The following is a 14,327-nucleotide window of genomic DNA, read 5'->3' on the forward strand; positions in this document are numbered from 1 at the left end:
CCGCAGCTTGTATTGTCTGTTCTGACACGATGGGTTGTTGTTAAAAGCCACGCCATGTGACACAGTGTTTCGTAGTGTTTTTAATACGTTGTTGTGTCACTGGACAATTGTCCCGGTTTGGGTATTGACAGATGCCAGCTAGGTTCTGGCATGCGTTACTTGGGTGGCTGCTTGATACAGCATGTGATCTCCAGGCTGTGGATCCAAGCAGGGTATTGACATCATTCCTCAATTTCAGATCAAAATATGATGAATGAGGAGCAAAATCCTTTGGTGTTGCAATTGTGAACGGGCACTTGTGTTCTGTAAAACTCTTCTCCCCAATCTAACTTAAATGTATTAAAATACAGGGCTAGATGTTTCTGGATGTGCAGATACTCTAGCCTTTAAGAGTTTTGGATGGTGTGGAACCATTACTAGCCCTTCACCTAGCTCCATAATGCTTTTGGTCTCTCTTTATTCTTTCCGCTGTCAGCTCACCAACTGTCCTAATAGATCATTTAATTGGCCAAAAGCAGAGCGATTCTGTGACTCCATCTGCGAACTGTCACGGCCAGAAGCAGCTTTCTTACCTTGTGCTGCAGCATGGCAGTAGTTATTCAGCAGTGGAAGTCAGGGTTTTTCTCACCGATACAGTCCCTGGTGCCTTCACATTTTTAATAAAAGTGTCCCTGCCAAAGGTATATTTAATCTGAGTTAGGAGTTTGTGTGTATTAGTCATATGAGTGTAGAAATAATATTTTTTCCCCATAACACTGCAAAGATTATTTCCACAGCCAATGATTTTGACCCTGTGTCTCTTTACTCATGCTCCCTTCTCTGTCATTCAAACAGAATGTACTTTATTTGCTTTCAAGGTCATTCTTTGTCTACCTCACCTATGATTCATTATTTAGATGACAACTCTCACCAATTCCTGACACCAGCTTCCACCACCCACTTGTTAAACTTTTGGATAAACAGCTCTATGTTTTCTTTCCTTTTGCCTCTCAGATGTGGGAAAAGATATTTTTTGGAGTCTCCAGGAACTCAATTTGGAAGCTGGCATGCCAGATCTTGTACTTGCCATATTGATTGTTAATGCCTCATTATTCCCTTGTACTTCTCCAGTCTCTGTCTGTTCACTGCCTGCTCATCAAGTGTTTAAGCTGCAATCTTTCTTGGTGTGTGTGTTTTTACAGCATCTAGCACAATATGTTCTTGTCCATGATTATAGCTCCTAAATGTTGTGGCAATACAGTGAATAAGTTGTAACTACAGAAATTTAATTATTCCTAAAGCAAGTATAAACATCAGGAAACTGTGATTAAATTTATTGTTTAAAGAAATTCAAGGATGTCAAGGATGTTAGAATGAAAATACACGACTGAACACCCCAGTAACATTGATTCTGCCATGCAGTCCTATCAGGCAGTAGCTACATAGTTATATTGCATTATACTGTTGATAGCACTGGGCAGAATTAATGAGGATTTTGGAGATTTATTCCTTTTATTTTTCATTCTTTTCTATCTGGTCTATCTGTTCAATAGAGCTGAGATTGCTTGTGCATTTCCATATGTTGTTTGGATTTCTTTCCATACTTTTACATGAACATTTAAAGTGATTTTAAAGTTTTTACTATATTAAAGGTTTAAAACTACAGATCAAGGTGAACTGTGTTCATTACATGCTTATTCCAGCTGCTTGCTGAAGGATACATGTGGGAGAAAGAAAGAAAACAATTTGGAAAAAAAAGGGCTTGGGTTTTCAAGTTTGTTTATGGGTTTTTTTAGTCATCAACCTCTGGGCTTGCTTGACAGTAACTATGAATAAACTGTCTAAGTAAGAAGAAATGTATCAGTGTTTTCTGGTCTCTTAAAGTCTTGTGCTATTATGTTGCCCTTGAAGTGGTTTTGCTAGGCAGTTGAGAATGCAACATGTGTCTAATTAAGTCATGTGGAATTTTGGGGTAGTGGTCACACATGAACAGACCCACTAGTAGCTGTGGATTTTTCTGATAGGTCCTACTCTGGAGTGCTTAGTGTTCATGTTTTTCTACACGACTGTTACAAAATACTTCTTCAAGCTGCACGCTCATCATTAATTTGCATGTGCTTTCTCAGTTTTCATTAGTAGGAAGAGTAATCTGTTTTATCTGTCTTCAAATAAACGTTCAGAGCTTTTGATACAATTGAATCAAAAGTACTGATCTTCTCTAGTAATTTTTTGCATTAGTGTTTTTGGGAAGGGGTTGGTTTGGTGTATTTTGGGGGGTTTGTTTCTTTGGTTTTGTGGGGGTTTGGGGTTTTTTGGTAGTTTGCCGGGGGGGAGGGTTGTTTTGTTTTGGGTTTTGTTTGTTTGTTTTTTGTAGCTTATAAAGTATCTAGGAATACCTGTTAGTATATGACATCGTTCCAGTACTGAAATAATTGTCTGCCTGTGGAATAGGACCTAATTTTACTATCTTTTACGTCACAAATTATTAGAACTTTCACAAACTTTTGTAGCTTTCTGTCTCACTGTTTTTTAATGGCTGTTGGTATAGCACACACCCAGAGTTTAGTCTGTAACGTAGAATTAGATAGAGTCAGTTTTATATTCTTGAGTTTTAGTTTTAGAAACCAACAGAGCCTGAGTCTAAAATGTTTCCTTAACTGTGGTTACATTGTCTTCCAGCAACTGTAAAGGGAAATCAAGATCCCCTTCTTATCTCTTGATCTTCACCAGACCCAATGAACCTGTGGTTCTTAGAGCTGGAGGTGTTTGCTCTGTGTTTCATTTAGTTGCTTTTTCTACCCTACCAAGTGTTTGCATGAGGCAGGGACTGCTAATGAGCAGAAATCTGAAAACATTTCTTAAATTACAGTTTCCACGAGTGGCTATAGTGTCTATAGTATGAAGTAATTAAGCACTTGGTAGTCATACTTTTGAGCCAAATGGAGGACCATAGGTCATCTGCTGCATGAGTATTGAGGGACAAGTGATGGGTTCCTGCAGGTGTCCATGAAATTCCAAAAGAGCATTATTATTAATTAATTTAATTAATTCATTAATTATTAATTCAGAGGTAGATGGGTTTGGACACAATGTCACATAATTTACTGTTCATTCCTTCTAGTTGCACCAGTCTATCCTATACCCATCCTCAGATGCATCTGCAGGAGTAATAACCTGATAAAAGACCAAAAAAAGGAACCAGTTTTGTTGAGCAGTAAACCACAGTCCTAGCTCAGCCTTACACATGACCCATTCACAAAAAGGAAAGGCACTCCAGATTACCTCTCTTTAGAAATTTAGAATAAATTAGAAAAAAGTATCCCAGAAGTATATAGCAACCAAAGGATGTTGAGTGCATAGATTTCTAACGTTTTATTAACTATTATAGCTTAGCTTGCAAGATAAATTAATGTAATTCTTCACAATGAATATTTATGGCTCATACTCTTCCCCTAGAATAGTTTTGTCTTTACATCTCCACAGCAGCCTGCTCTCTTTAACTTCTCAGCAGTTTCATTCTCAGTATGGACATAGTGATTTTCACAAGAGGTGGAGTTAGTTCATGAAATAAAATAGAATGGTGGGTTTAAATTAATCAGGTATAACTGGGTTATTCTGCAGACAGGGAAACTTCCCCATTCGTTGTATGTCAGTGGAATGAGAAAATGATTGTGACAATACTTAACCAAGATCTAGAGAACAAAAGTGCCTCTGTTTAAGGCACAGGTCACAAATTTGAAGCTGTCACCTCAGTTTGTGGCAGGTTTTCTCTACATCCTTGGGCAAATCTCTCCATCTATCTTGTTCTTCAATTCCTTAGTCATTAAATCGAAATAATAATTCCTCCCTTTCTCAAAAGAGTGGGTTTGAAGATAAATTCTGCTAATGAGAACTTCAAGTGTGATGGTATCAAAGGTTATATAAAAATAATTGTAAAAGTCAACTTGAGGGCTTCCTTTATCCCTACAAACATGCAAAATTCACTCTGTGTCTAGAGTCCCCTAAATGTGTGTTTTCCAGGCATGGGCTCTCGTTTGTCATCCAGGCCTTCCTTGCTTGCTGAAATCAGATACCAGAACCTTCACAGCATTTATGATGATGTTCATTCATGACAATGCATCTGTTTGAATTTAAGATGTTTAGGCACAAAGATTAAAGGCAGACGTATTAAAGAATTGTCCAATTTAATTTAGAGGAAGCTGCGGGTGCTCAGCACCTCTCCGATAATGCAGATCTGGTTGTTTACTTGTTCCATTATACTCCTTTCACCATCTATCTAATTCTATCACATAATTGTCTACGGAAAATACTCAGTTGCTTGGTTTCTTTACTGTCTTGTATAACTGGAGATAGTGTCACCATGCAGTGAAAAGCCCCACAGAATGCTGGTTTTCAAAGGCATATACTCAAATGTGCAAAACATTTTCTCATTGATGACGAATGAACAATAAGATTCTTCTGCCTGTTTGTTTTCCTATTTAAGAACAGTTGCTATTTGGGTTATATAGTGCTGATAGCTTTGGGATTATGTGAAATATTATGCGACTGCTTTAGTCAAAGAAATATAAATGTGCCCCTTTTTTCCAATACATGTGTTTTGACTGTATGTCCAGCTCAGTGAGACACAGAAATTGCTAAAGAAACCAGACCTTTATTCATTAATTTCACAGACTGTCTTTGGAGAATAGCAGGGTGGAACAGAATAAAGATATGCACTTACATAACTGGAAATAAAAAGTGGTATAATTAGTGCCAGTTTTCAAATATTAATGGTAATGAGCAGACAGGGTTCTTAGCATAAAGGAAAAGCATTTTTCCCCAAACTGAGTGCAAATGAACCTTTCCTATTACTTTCTTTGCTAGTACAACATATATACCAAAATGATGTCATGTTTTGATTAGCCAGCACGCCTTGAATCCTTTGATTTTTAAAAAATATTAGTGGAAGTTAAAGTAAATGCCCTTTAGACAGTTTATAAACAACTTTAAGCTGAATGCTATAGCTTCTGCAATTATTGTCTCCAGCCTCACTTGTAGAAGTGCCTTCAGTTAGAAAAAAAGTATTATTTGCCTTGCAGTTTTACTTTTAGACATGGGAGATTGCACATAATTTGTGTCTTCCGTTCCTGATGCAGGTTTCTTAAGCAGAAGTTTGCAAACCACAGTTGTGTTTAATGTACTTGCTTTTTTTTCTGATGACAGCTTCAGTTGTAGAGCGTCAGTACTTGAACTCCAGTGGAGGTCAGACTGATTTTAACCTGAGTTTCTCCAGCAATATCTGTCTTAATGAATGAGTTTTTATGTGCTTGTCTTAACCACAGCTACACCGAATGAACTAACTATTCTTTATGCACTCTTATATGGTGTCTTTTCTCATTTAACTTCTTTGTTTTCTTTTATTGTCTCATTGACAGAAATTGTCCTCTCTTGCTGGTATGAAAGAACTCTTATCTGCACAGCAAGATATATTGAATTGTTAAACCAGTTATGGCCAAAATAATTTTCTGAAAATAATTCCTGTGGAATCTCCTAACTGTGTCTGAATTATCATTCTTTGTTGTATAAGGGCATATATTGAAATGTTTCTGAACAACTGAAGTAGAAAAAAACCTTTGTAACGCACAGTGGTTAACTGACCAGATCTTTATTTAGAGTTCTTGTACTTTCTGATACAAGATCATGGAGCAGAGTGAGGTTTTGTAAGAACTGAGGTGTTGCATAATGGGAGAAACGGATGGTCACCCCAGCTTAAGCATGTATCAGAAAAGACCATATAACCTATGGGAAAACATTTTTGAGGAGGAATACCAGCATATAGAATCCTTTTTCACCCAGAAGCTGGTACTCCCAGATGTTGTTTTCTTTATCAGCCAAGTCTGAGCTTTCTGTTTGAAAAGTCGTGTGGTATTTTTGCTGTATGGTATCTTTGACTGACAACTCAGAAATGCCTCCATTTGTCATGTAGAGGCAGTGAAATCTATTTCTGAGGATACTAGACCTTCTGTCAGTAAGAAATACTATTGGAACTGCACTATTGCTCTTCAAAAAAAGTCCAGTTCCCACTGCAGACTAAATGCCGTCTTAGGCTAACGTTTCAGTCTTCTCCAAAAAATAAATGTCTGTGGTGCAAGTGCCTTTGCTCCTCACTGTATGGAGCCATTTTTTACACTTTTGTGAGGATGATAGTGGCTTTGCACATTTCTTTTACTTGCACACTATTATCTAAATATGGGTAGCCCGTGCAAGACAGTAAAGGGGTAGTTCTTCACTCTGTTGAACAGGGAATGATACAGGTTATAGTAAATTACACTACTCCTAAAGAGCTTAGTATTCTAAAGCACAAATGCCTATCGAGAATTAAACCAATTATGTAGAGCTCTGCATTGGGTGAAGCAAAGAAAAGAGTTTCTCTCTGCATGGATTGCCAAGGGGTTGTCTGCACCAGCATTTTGAGTTCGCTTTTGAAGAGTCTTGGAGCATACAAACTGAATTCTTTTTTGATGAATCTAAACCAAAAGATGCATTCTAGGAGTACAATCTACAGTAGCTATCTTCTACAGGATTAGAAGATAACTTTTTTAATTAATTTTTCATTTATCCCTCTCACCTGCTACGATTTGCAATGTGTAGCAGTCTTTGAATGCACAAACTGAATTCCTTTCAGATTAAATTGGACCAAAAGCCCAGCAGCATGATGATGGAATATCCATTCATTGAACCATCCTAGAACTACTGTCATGTTAAACTGCAAATGCATGTGGAATGGACATCAAGTATTCAACATTGACTCTGTGCTCCAGATCTGCTCTGCAGCCCTGTATTGCTTGCTTGTGCAGACACACCCATAGTGCACTCCAGCTGCTAATAAACAGTAAATCTACAGAACCAAATTAAAGTTTGTATAAAGTAAAACTTTGAAAATCCATGTAATATGGACTTTGTGTCCTCAGCACTGCATCTTTTCATGTTGTACTAAACTGTTTGATGAGGAAGATAGCTAGCAGTAGGATATTGCAGGCTAGCAGGTGGCCTCAAAGAGAAAAATAAGGAGTAACCAAGATAAATCTGATTTTTTGTTGTGCCTTTCCTGTGATTCATTGCAAAAAAGCTTTGCCCTGGACAAGCTGAAACCTTTGCTCTGTGATGTCTCTTGTCAGAGTAATGTAAACATTCAGTTTTTCAAATGGATTATCTTTAGTGATCCATGAATTATCACATGGATTTGGTATCTCAGAAAACAGTTTTGTCAAAATTGGGTTTACGAGGTCATCTAAGTATGTAGAAGCTTTTGTTAATATTTCAGGATACTGCTGAATTTCAAGGATTATGCATGGGAAAACTAAGCAGACACCAAGGTCAGTACTGAAGGGAGAGGGGAAAAGTGGAAGAATTTGAGCAAGAAGCCACTCGGCAAAGAAAGGTCAGGAAAAAGTGATAAAAATCAGACAGCAAATAGAAACTACTTGGTTTCTGACCTTGTCAGAACTTTGAGATATGCAGAAAGATGACAGCTGCCAGCCAGGTGAGGAAATTGCTGCCTAGCTGCTCTGATGCTGGGATAATGGGGCCAACAGTCAGCAACTGGAAGGTAAGGAAACCCAACAGCTGGGATCTCTTAACGGAAACCAGGGGGAAAAGAGATAAATTGGAAAAGAGGCAATAATTTGCAGTCTCTGGAGAGGACTCCTCTTAATTATGAGGGCAAGATACCAATTCAAGGAAATCTTGTGAACTACCCAGAAAAGTGGATAACTACAGATAAAAGTATCCAATACCTGAGAGAATTAGCGGTACTGGAAGGCATCTACAGTGGTCTAGGCAATGATGTCTCCAGAGATCCAGAAGATATGTGCAAGAAACAACTCTGCAGACACCAGGGTCAGTGAAAAAGGGGAAGGAGGTGCTGCAGGTTCTATAGCAGAGATTTTCCTGCAGCCTGTGGTGAAGATCATAGTGAGACAGGTTGTCCTGCTGCAGCTCATGGAGGTTCACAGTACAGGACATATACACCTGCCTGAAGGAAGCTGTGACCTCGCAGGAAACCTGTGCAGGAGCAGGCTCCAGGGAGGACTTGTTGGAGAGAAGAGCCCACACTAGTGCAGGTTTGCTGACAGGACTTGTGATCCTGTGGGATCCCACACTGGAGATGTCTGTTCCTGAAGGACTGCTCCCCATGAGCCTGAGACCTGGATGGCTGCAGGTTTTTGTGGGAGCTCTGTTTGGGTGGCTACATCCCTTTTGTTGAGTTCAAGAGGACGTCGCTTTCAGACGGGTGAAGACCATGGCTAAGCGCCTTCTGAGCGGGTGGTGATTACCGCCTAAAGGGACCTCCTGTGCTGGCCGGCTGACGAGCTCTTCCCGCGCAAAAGGCCGCGCCAGGCATCGCTGGACACAGGCTCAGCACGGGGCAGCGCTTCCGTAGCAACGCCAGGGCTCGGCAGCGGCTCTCGTGAGATCTGCGCCTCCCGCCAGCCCGCCTTCAGGAGCCCGCCGGTGCGCCGGGACCTGCCGCCCTCAGCCGCCGGGGGCCGTGCTACCATCCCGGGCTGTAGCAGTTTGTGAACTACCGGTAATTAACGGCTCGACGTTCCTATAGATCGTGGATAGCTTTCTATATCTATGAGATGTGCAATAATCTTAAATGTGTAGAGGACAATACAGACAACACAGATACTAAACAGGCTGCTGTACTGTTCGAAGTCATTAGTAGTGTAATATTAATTTCATTAGTCTTGTTTAATGACTACGAAGAGAAATAATGTTTGGAAGAAAATAATGGCTATTGGTGCCCCTTGCAAAGACAGTGCTTTAGAACTCAGTGACACTTCAAGGGTAAGGACACAGGGTAAGATGGAATCTGCTTGTGGTTCCAAGTATGGGACAAAATTAAGCCTTCCCAGTTCAGAAGGAGCTCACCGAAAAATTATGACTCAGAGACAGTCCTGAATCATATTTCCCCAGAGCTGTATGGAGCATTGCACAAGTGGGGAGTGTGCTATCAGCCCTCTGCCAGATGAAGCATATTCGCTCTCCCATATCCAGTCAGCTCTTTGCTGACACAGAAGGGAGCAAAATGACGATTAGGTTTACTTCTGACCCAGTTTCCCCAAACCTCTCCCCTTGACCTGGAAGGAAGTAATGGGTTTTTTGATGTTTGTTTGTTAATGTGCCTTTAGTATAGCTTTCTGGAAGGGTGGCATGATGGCACAGTTTTAAGGCATTCTTGCATTCAACTGCCATACAGAACTTTTGAGACTATGAGATGCCAGATGTATTAAGTATGTTCTAGTGCTCATTTGTAAGTAGGTGGGATAATGTATTCATTCTGTCTGAAACCAATGCTTATTCCTTGGGCACTCACTTTTCATCCCATAGGAGGCAGTCCTCTTGGAGTGAGAGAATGTGGCGTGCACAGTGCTGTTTGAGTCTGATTCCAGGCAGATTTTGGTAAGAAATCTGAGTTCTTGATAGTATTTTTTCCAAAAAACCCCAAAAGAGTTGTACTGACATGCAAACCAACAAAAATGCTAAGAATTACGAATAGGATAAGCAATCAGTCAGCCCTGCAGTAACTGTTTACAGATTCAGTCACCAGACTTTACAGATGAATAGTGAATTACCTGTAAATAATTAAGGTTAAAGTATTAATTTGTTATTATTAGATTTGTTGTTCTTAGTGGTTAAAGAGGTTTATGACTCTGATAATCTACTAGGAATCGAGAATTTGTTTGCAAATTGGGTAGCAACAGTAATTCTCTGTGAAACCAAATAGCAAATAGTATTTATTTTCTTTCCTGGTTTATGAAGGAGAAAAATCTAAAGTTGATAGAATAGATAGTCTATGTTGAAATTGGTCATTTCAGTGTTAGACATCTATACTATTATAGCAAAATTTCAAGAACATTTACCTGAACCATGCACTTAAGGGATACATTATGCACCTATCGACATAGGAAGAAATATCAATTTGTTCAGTTCAGCCTGCACGACTGCTTGGGTAAGTAGCTGTTCACCAACACAAATACAGATTGTGCAATCTCATTTTAAGTATGTAACTTGAAATTCCATTCTGTATGATCCTCACACCTACGTTTGTTCTTTAGAAAGAGCTTTCACAGATAGGGAAACAACAACTGAAAATATTTACGAAAGAAAATAGCCTATAATTATGCCAGGGGAAAAAAATACATTAATGTTGCAATAAATTGAAACAACAGGAGATTGTCACTAAGTATTTGGTCTGTCTCCTGATACTCAGTTGTCAGGGCTATTCTATTATTCTCGTTAATCTTTCATGCTTACCAAGTTTTACTTTCCATCACTTTACAAAAAGTAATAAATTATCATGATTATAAAAATTACTATGTGCCTATGTTTTTTAGGAACCTAGCAGTCATTCTGAATGGTATGCCTTTTAGAAGAATTGTATGGGGTAGAAGGTAGAACTGATAAGCCTGATCTAGATTCATTAGCATGCTATGATTAGAAGGCATGCAAAAGCCTTCTGGATGCCTAGAAAAACAGCAGGATGTGTCAAAGAAGAAAAGGTCTGAAGAAAATATGGAAAAGTAGCATACTGTTAAGAGAGGGAAAGCAAGTACAGGCCTCATATAGGTGGAAATCACTCAAAATGGCTTTAGAGCAACAGTAATTTGTCTTAACTTAAAAGTGGACTGGGTTCTTTAAATTTTACTACTCTTAGCCTTCAGGTTATTTTTACACTCTTCACTGCAGACCCACATAAAAGCATTCATACAGCTGTGTGATACAGAGAAATCTAACAGTTTCTTCCAAGATGTCTCTTGTGGTTTCTTTCTCCAAAAAGAATCAGAATGGTATTGTTGGCTAGAGGGACTACTTGGGTTAGTGTATTTTTACTTCATTGTGTTTGCATCTCTAAATATTAAAAAAAATTGTATTTATATGATATACATTATACAGATTAAAGAATATACCACAACAATCCTGGTTATTATAAAATTTATAGTATGGATTCATGCACACATACATTCACAAATATATATAGAGATACACATATACATAGACTACAAATGTATGTGCTTCCAGTAAAAGAAAACATCTAGTCCAGACAATTGATAAAGAACTATATCAGTCAGTCACTTGTTTAGAATTATGTTAAACTTAGAGTCACTGTCAAGTACAGCAGTTGGCCTAATTGTGTAGACCTCATTTTCAGTTTTACTGAAGGTAAAATGCAGAAAAATGCAGAAGTCACTGGAAACAGTGACTGAAAGGATGAAAAATAAAGCAGACCTTTTGGTGTTTACATTTTTAACCCCTGAAGTAGCTGGTGAATTAAGAGCACAGCTCAATCGATTGTTTCGTATACACAGAGTTTATTAATCTCAGGCTGATAACCCTGAACTTTCTCCTTGGCCAAGGGAAAAAGTGTGTATCCACATTTACACTGTTACTTCTTTCATTCAAAAGTGCACTTCTTTTGGAGAATATCAGAAAAGATAGGCTTAGTCAGTTATTTGCTCAGATCTACAGAGACTGGTTTTATTTCAGAAATTTGCACTGAAGTTACCTGCACCATTTAAAGATGTGCCCAGGTACTCTGCTACAATTTGAAGCTGACTCAGAGCAGCTCAGTGCAAAAAAACAAAGTGACTAATCTCTGTGTAGAAGTGAGGCTTGGCAATTTTGCTCTGAGTCATCATGACAGCTCAAAGTGCCTAGACTTAGTACAGAAATAAACAGATTTGAACAGCACACTCGGTTTCAAAACAAACATCACTTCTGGTCTTTCTGTCAGAATGACCTTGGTAACACTGTTTCAAGTCAAAGTGTGGCTGATCGGCAGGGTAGTTTAAAATCTCTAGAAGACTAGCAAAGTGGATTCTGAGAAGTCAAAGGCAAATGAGGAAAGAAAAGAAGACAAAACCATTTTCTTGCCTATTAAGAATGCCACAGATAGAGAGTGAAAGCAATCATTTGCTAGCGAGATTGGAACAGGAAGTATAAAACTGGAATTGGTAACATTAGGATGTGTAGGGGGAGGTAAGGGAGATATTTAATAATTTGGCTGTTCTTGACATATTCTAGCTACCCTTTTTTAGTCCTTCACATTCTAAGATGAAATAAACTAAAGAGTAACATTAAACCTACTTTAATCAGCAAATCTCTCTCTTTGTGTTAAAAATGTATGATACTCTGTCTGAAGGGTAAATATTAGTCCAAGTTGAGCTGGGATCTGAAATGGATGAGTGATTACTTCTGCTGCTCCAAAAAGGAGCAGATCTTTCTTTCAGTGGCATTAGACCTGAAGTTAGTGATCTGTAAATTAGATAGGAAAATAGTGAGTTAGTCCTGATTTGCTCTTATGTAAGTAAGAGTAGTATTTAGCCCTGTATATTTATTTTGAGACATAAAATATGTTATAAACATTTTGAAATCTTTACTAGAATGGATCTGGGCATGTTTGTGCAGACAGACACAAGACTTTATGCCTATAGTTGAAAGTAGCCAGCCACAATCTAATTCAGAAGCATTAATTTAGTTCTGTCACAGAGCAGAGAAACCCTGTGTGGCCCCCAAAATCCATATGGGTCTGTCAGCATGGTGGTGTGCCCAGACTAAGGAGTCCAACCATTTGACAAGGCTGGTTAGCCTGTGCCCTTTTTTTGTCCCAGGTTTGTTTACCTCAGCAGGGTGAATTCAGGTCTGCCAGCATGTCTGTTCAGTAATGTCCAGGACTGACACGCAGGGCATCTTCACTAGGGAACAAGTATTCCAGAGCAGAAATGAACCTTAATACAGAATTTATAAACAGAAATTATGGGTATCTAGGTTAACAAATTTAGTCATTAGATAATCAGCAGTAATATTGAGTGTGTTATAGGACTTGAGGTAATTTGGTTTGTTACACACATGCTACTCCATCCCTGTAATTAACATATATATGTTTAGGTATTGGAAAAGATTTTTGTAGAAATGGTGTCTCTGTTAGTATCTGATTTCATATAGGCGGCAATTGCTGCAGTAGTGAAAAGATCTAATAAATCTAAAGATTTATTAGAAAGAAAAGAAGTAAATCTACTAAAACTCCAAAAGTGATAAATGCTGAATGTCTTTTCTTTGAGTCACACAATTAGCAAGAGGTAACATGTTAATCACTTTAATGTTAAGAAAGCTAATAGGTATGTGAGTTTAAATGCCTTTGTGTTTAAGGAAGGATCATGTAATATCTCAGAAACTAAGCAGAGTTGGTCCTCGTCTGTACTTGAATGGGAGATGTGTAAGAAAAATGCATTGTATTATGAGAAAGGATGTCAGTGGTTTCATAGGTTTCATCATTTCAGCTGAGTCAGGGCTGAAGTCATGCCCACTATGGTGGTACGGAAACAGTCCGCTGCTAGAATTGGATCCCAGATCCATTTGGTGGCTAGACTTAAGTCGGGATCCACGGTCTGTGGCATTACATTTAGGATAGCTTTTTGGCTTGATTTCATATTAGTATCCTTATAGCAACAGTAGAAAATGTGCAAAGTTTGACAAAAGAATATAGTGTTAAAGTAACAGAAACATACTTTAGTTATTTATTGCTCAACACCTTCCCTTTTGTCTTCAGTGTAAGTCAGCAGGAGGATATGGTCATCATTACAGTTTCTCTGCCTTATTTCTTTATTGCTCCAAATTTTTTACTTGTGAAAAAAAATGAAGAGTAAAATTGATGAAGGGAGAATGAAAAAAAAAATGAAGTAAATATTCATTGTATCATATACAATACAAGTATAAACCCCAGAAATAAGTCTTCAAATTAACTGAGAAATAGGAAAGTCTGTTAATGGCTGGGCTAGAGAATATTTGATGGCATTTGAACAGAATCAATCAAGAAATTGTTTGAAGTCTGTTAGTACATTAGTTAATAATAACAAAAGCAAGACCTTTTCATTCAGAGTATTATCAGCGCACTTTAGAATTTGCCTTCTTTTGGAGATAAAAGTTGCTGTTATGATGTCAATTTCACCTTTGTGGATACACAACACAAATCATTGTAGCGCAGAAATTGTTCTTGTTTCTCTTAGTCTGAATTTGTCTTTTCTTGTTTTTCCAAAGCTTCTTTGAAGTCAAGAGGATATAATTTCTGTTGATGGTTAGCTCTGTCATTGATGTGTAGTTATCAACCTAGTCTTTCAAACAAAAAAAAAGACACGGACAAATTTTGACCATAAATATCTTCAAGTAACATTGAGATTGTTGAAGATAAAAGAGAAAGTAAATTTCTGAAACTTTGGAAAATAAAAATTGCAGGAAATTATCACTACAAAATCTTTTCCTCTCTTCCTGTTTGTTTTGTTCCTGTGGATTAAGTCAAAAGCCCT

Source organism: Indicator indicator, chromosome 17, assembly GCF_027791375.1.
Source record: "Indicator indicator isolate 239-I01 chromosome 17, UM_Iind_1.1, whole genome shotgun sequence".
Lineage (NCBI taxonomy): Eukaryota > Metazoa > Chordata > Aves > Piciformes > Indicatoridae > Indicator > Indicator indicator.